We start from the raw sequence: 6,299 nt of genomic DNA, 5'->3' as shown, positions 1-6,299 counted from the left end.
GGAATTTCCATAATTATTAGAAGGATTACTAGGATAAGGCCTAGGATTAAAATTCCCTCTATAAGCGTTGTTTCCAAAACTATTCCTACCAACAAAATTCACATCCATAGATTCATTATTATTCTCAAGAAAAGTAGATAAAGGCATATCATTGGGATCAAGAGGAGTATTTTTAGGAGCAAACATCTTCATAAGTTCATCCATCTTTTCACTCAAAACATTAATTTCTTCTATAGCATGCACTTTTTTACTAGAAGATCTTTCGGTGTGCCATTGAGAATAATTAGCCATATATTATCAAACAATTTTGTAGCATCTCCTAACGTAATTTCCATAAAAGTGCCTCCCGCGGCCGAATCTAAAAGATTTCTAGAAGCAAAATTCAATCTGGCATAAAAGATTTGTATGATCATCCATAAATTCAAACCATGAGTAGGGCAATTATGAAGCATTAATTTCATTCTTTCCCAAGATTGGGCAACATGCTCATGATCAAGTTGTTTAAAATTCATGATGTTGTTCCTAAGAGTGATAATCTTAGCGGGAGGAAAATACTTAGAGATAAAAGCATCTTTGCACTTGTTCCAAGAATCAATACTATTTTTAGGCAAAGACGAAAACCAAATTTTAGCACGATCTCTAAGTGAAAACGGAAATAACTTCAATTTGACAATATTGTTATTCGTATCTTTCTTCTTTTGCATATCACACAAATCAACAAAATTGTTTAGATGAGTAGCGGCATCTTCACTAGGAAGGCCGGCGAATTGATCTTTCATAACAAGATTCAGCAAAGTGGTATTGATTTCACAAGACTCATCATTATTAAGAGGAGAAATCGGAGTACTAAGGAAATCATTATTATTGGTCTTCGAGAAATCACACAATTTGGTATTATCTTGCGCCATGGCAACAAGTAATCCAACACACAAGCAAACAGAAAGGCAACGAGAAAATGGCAAACGGGAAAGAGAGGAGGACATTGGGAAAGAGAGGGCAAATAAAACGACAAGGGTGAAGTGGGGGAGAGGAAAACGAGAGGCAAATGGCAAATAATGTAATGCGAGAGATAGGGATTGCGATGGGTACTTGGTATGGTTGACTTGCTTGCGTGAGCCTCCCCGGCAACGGCGCCAGAAATTCTTCTTGCTACCTCTTGAGCACTGCGTTGGATTTCCCCGAAGAGGAGAGGATGATGCAGCAAAGTAGCGTAAGTATTTCCCTCAGTTTTTGAGAACCAAGGTATCAATCTAGTAGGAGACCACGCACAAGTCCCTCGTACCTACACAAAACGATAGCAACTCGCAACCAACGCTTAGGGGTTGTCAATCCCTTCACGGTCACTTACGAGAGTGAGATCTGATAGAGATGATAAATAATATTTTTGGTATTTTTGATAGATAGATGCAAAGTAAAAAGTAAAAGGCAAAGTAAAACAAAGCAAGTAAATAAAGTGATAGAGATTGATATGATGACAATAGACCCGGGGGCCATAGGTTTCACTAGTGACTTCTCTCAAGAGCATAAGTATTCTACGGTGGGTGAACAAATTACTGTTGAGCAATTGACAGAATTGAGCATAGTTATGAGTATATCTAGGCAATGATCATGTATATAGGCATCACGTCCAAAACAAGTAGATCGAAACGATTCTGCATCTACTACTATTACTCCAGTCATCGACCGCTATCCAGCATGCATCTGGAGTATTAAGTTAAAAACAGAGTAACGCCTTAAGCAAGATGACATGATGTAGAGGGATAAATTCATGCAATATGATAAAAACCCCATCTTGTTATCCTCGATGGCAACAATACAATACGTGCCTTGCAACTCTTTCTGTCACTGAGTAAGGACACCGCAAGATTGAACCCAAAGCTAAGCACTCCTCCCATTGCAAGAACTACCAATCTAGTTGGCCAAACCAAAAAGGATAATGCGAAGAGACTTGCAAAGATAACTCAATCATACATAAAAGAATTCAGAGAAGAATCAAATATTTTCCATAGATAATACGGGATCATAAACCCACAATTCATCGATCTCAACAAACACACCGCAAAAAGAAGATTACATCGAATAGATCTCCACGAGAGAGGGGGAGAACATTGTATTGAGATCCAAAAAGAGAGAAGAAGCCATCTAGCTACTAGCTATGGACCCGAAGGTCTGAAGTAAACTACTCACACTTCATCGGAGGGGCTATGGTGATGATGTAGAAGCCCTCCATGGTGGATGCCCCCTCCGGCGGAGCTCTGAAACAGGCCCCAAGATGGGATCTCGTGGATACAGAAGGTTGCGGCGGTGGAATTAGGTTTTGGGCTCCAGTTCTGATCGTTTGGGGATATGTAGGTATATATAGGAGGAAGGAGTACGTCGGTGGAGCGTCAGGGGGCCCACGAGGTAGGGGGAGCGCCCAGGGGGGCGCGCCCTCCACCCTCGTGACCGCCTCTGGCACTTCTTGGAGTAGGGTCCAAGTCTCCTGGATCATGTTCAGTTGGAAAATCACGATCCCGAAGGTTTCATTCCGTTTGGACTCCGTTTGATATTCCATTTCTTCGAAACACTGAAATAGGCAAAAAAACAGCAATTCTGTGTTGGGCCTCCGGTTAATAGGTTAGTCCCAAAAATAATATAAAAGTGGAAAATAAAGCCCAATATAGTCCAAAACAGTAGGTAAAGTAGCATGGAGCAATCAAAAACTATAGATACGTTGGAGACGTATCACTGGCCTGACCCTGATGTATGTCGTATTTTCCGTGCATACGTTGCTGGTCCTCCCGTGCCTCTGGTGTATCTTTTGTCTTCCCATACATGCCCAAAAAGCCATACAGGGTCACGCAAACATTCTTCGTCACGTGCATCACGTTGATTGCGGAGCGGACCTCTAGTTCTTTCCAATATGGCAGGTCCCAAAATATAGATTTCTTCTTCCACATGGGTGCGTGTCCGTCAGCGTCCTTCGGAGCAGGTTGTCCGCCAGGACCCTTTCCAAAGATTACCTTCAAATCCTTGACCATATCATGTACATCAGCACCAGTACGGTGGCGAGGCTTCGTCCGGTGATCCGCCTCACCTTTGAAATGCTTGCCTTTCTTTCTTACGGGATGCCTTGTCAGAAGATATCGACGATGTCCCAGGTACACATTCTTCCTACAACTATCCAAATATATACTGTCGGTATCATCCAAACAGTGCGTGCATCCACGGTATCCCTTATTTGTCCGTTCTGAAAGGTTACTAAGAGCAGGTCATTCATTGATGGTCACGAACAGCAACGCCTTTAGGTCAAATTCTTCCTGTCCGTGCTCATCCCACGCACGTACACCTGTTCCATTCCACAGTTGTAATAGTTCTTCAACTAATGGACTTAGGTACACATCAATGTCGTTGCCGGGTTGCTTAGGGCCTTGGATGAGCACTGGCATCATAATGAACTTCCGCTTCATGCACAACCTAGGAGGAAGGTTATACAAACATAGAGTCACAGGCCAGGTGCTATGGTTGCTGCTCTGCTCCCCAAAAGGATTAATGCCATCTCCGCTTAGACCAAACCATACGTTCCTTGGGTCACCTACAAACTTCTCCTAGTACTTTCTCTCGATTTTTCTCCACTGGGAACCGTCAGCGGGTACTCTCAACTTTCCGTCTTTCTTACGGTCTTCTCTGTGCCACCGCATCGCCTTCGCATGCTCTTTGTTTTGGAACAAACGTTTCAACCGTGGTATTATAGGAGCATACCACATCACCTTGGCAGGAATCTTCTTCCTAGGGCGCTCGCCCTCGACATCACCAGGGTCATCGCGACTGATCTTATAACGCAATGCACCACATAGCGGGCAAGCATTCAAATCCTCATACTCACCGCGGTAGAGGATGCAGTCATTAGGGCATGCATGTATCTTTTGCACCTCTAACCCTAGAGGGCAGACAACCTTCTTTGCTTCATACGTACTCTCGGGCAATTCGTTGTCCTTTGGAAGCATATTCTTTATCATTACCAGCAACTTTCCAAATCCCTTGTCAAATACACCATTCTCTGCCTTCCATTGCAGCAATTCCAGTGTGGTGCCCAACTTTGTTTTGTCAACTTCGCAATTTGGGTATAACAATTTCTTGTGATACTCTAACATGTGATGCAACTTCTTCTTCTCCAAATCACTTGTGCAGTTTCACTTTGCATCGGCAACGGCCCGACCTAGATCATCAGCGGGCTCATCTGATGCCTCTTCTTCAGCTTCTTCCCGCATTGCCGGCTCAGCTTCTTCCCCCATTGTTGTATCATCATATTCAGGGAAACCATGGGCAGGATAGCTTTCTTCGTCCTCTTCTTCTTCATTGTCTTCCATCATAACCCCTATTTCTCCGTGCTTGGTCCAAACATTATAGTGGGGCATGAAACCAGACTCAAATAGGTGGACGTGAATGGTTCTTGACGTAGAGTAATTGTGACCATTCTTACAGCCAGCACATGGACAAGGCATAAAACCATCCGCCCGCTTGTTTGCCTCAGCGGCAAGAAAAAAAGTATGCATGCCATTAATGAACTCGGGAGAGCATCGGTCATCATACATCCATTGTCGGCTCATCTTCATTACACAACACCGAACAGACCAAATTAATACAAGTTCATACATAAAGTTCATATACAACACTTAATTAAATGCAACATACAAATAACTCTCTAGCTAAAGAATTTAAATGCAACAACAAATGCAATCAAGATCGCAACTAAGGTAACAATTGATCCAGTAGCATAATGATACCAAGCCACACTATCAATGGAATATTTTCTAATCTTTCTAATCTTAAACCTCATTTTCTCCATCTTGATCCTATGATCATCGATGACATCGGCGACATGCAACTCCAATTCCATCTTCTCCCCCTCAATTCTTTTCAATTTTTCTTTCAAATACTCGTTTTCTCTTTCAAATATATTTAACCTCTCGACAATAGGGTCGGTTGGAATTTCCAGTTCACATACCACCTAGATAAAAATATCTATGTCAACTTGATGGGCATAATTTGTCATAAACATGAAATGCAACAACTAGTTTTAAAAGAGAATATACCACATCCGAATCATAACAAGGACGAGGGCCGACGGCGATGGATATCAAAACCATGGCACTATGCAGAACAAACAACGTACGGGTAAGATAATTATACGAGTAACTATATATCCAAATCACACAAACATCAATTTGGTAATGTAAAACATTCATGAACAAGAGCCTCACCACAAGGTGGTGCCGGCGACGGGACGGTGCGGGCGATCAACGGTGGTTACGATGGAGATTTAGAAGGCACTAAGTAAACCACACCTACATATGCAAACTAAGTGTTATTTTCGACCTCAAATTGCATATAAATCAAATACTAAGAGCTAATCTAGCAATGAGAGTTGAAAGGACAAAGTTGCTAACCTTTGTGATCATTTGAATGGATGGGGGCCTTCAAATCTTGACAAATTTTGGGCAAAATTTGTGAGGAGCTCGAGGAAGAGAGGGGAAGAACAGAGGAAGTGAGGGGAAAGGGGAAGAACAGAGCGAGCTCGGATGGACGAAGGGTTTATGTACGTCAACCTTTAGTACCGGTTCGTGCCACGAACCGGTACTAAAGGTGTTGGAGGGGCCCCAGACTGACAAAATCCTGCCACCACTCTCTTTAGTACTGGTTCGTGGCACGAACCGGTGCTAAAGGTTCGCCACGAACCGATACTAATGTGAGCGGCCGGCTAGCCGTTGGAACTGGCACTAATGGACACATTAGTGCCGGCTCAAAATCAAACCGGCACTAATGTGTCTCAGATTTGCCCTCTTTTTCTACTAGTGTTGATAGAAAGTCCACTTCGGGTACTTGTCAATTTCTTGGTAGATCTCTTGTATCTTAATCCACCAGCGGAGCGGAATACATTGTCGCCGGTTCATGTTGTGCTCAATTACTTTGGATGACCCAAACTCTTAAAGATTATGGGATATATGTGAAACATGTTCCATTGCTTTGTGATAATGAAAGTGCTATTAAGATTTCTCACAATCCCGTGCAACATTCTCGAACTAAGTATATTGGAGTTCGTCATCATTTCATTCGAGATCATGTTGCTAAAGGAGACATCGATCTTAAGCATGTTCGTACCGATAAGCAATTGGCGGATATATTCACCAAACCGCTTGATGAGAAAGTATTTTGCCATTTGAGAGGTGAATTGAACATCATTGATGCCTCAAACTTGGAGTAGAAACTCCATTTGGATGCATGCCAGGCATGAGCCTTTGACTAATCCTTGATATCTC

Source organism: Triticum dicoccoides, chromosome 3B (assembly GCF_002162155.2).
Source record: "Triticum dicoccoides isolate Atlit2015 ecotype Zavitan chromosome 3B, WEW_v2.0, whole genome shotgun sequence".
In the NCBI taxonomy this organism is placed as follows: domain Eukaryota; kingdom Viridiplantae; phylum Streptophyta; class Magnoliopsida; order Poales; family Poaceae; genus Triticum; species Triticum dicoccoides.
Note: the sequence above shows the minus strand (reverse complement) of the source record.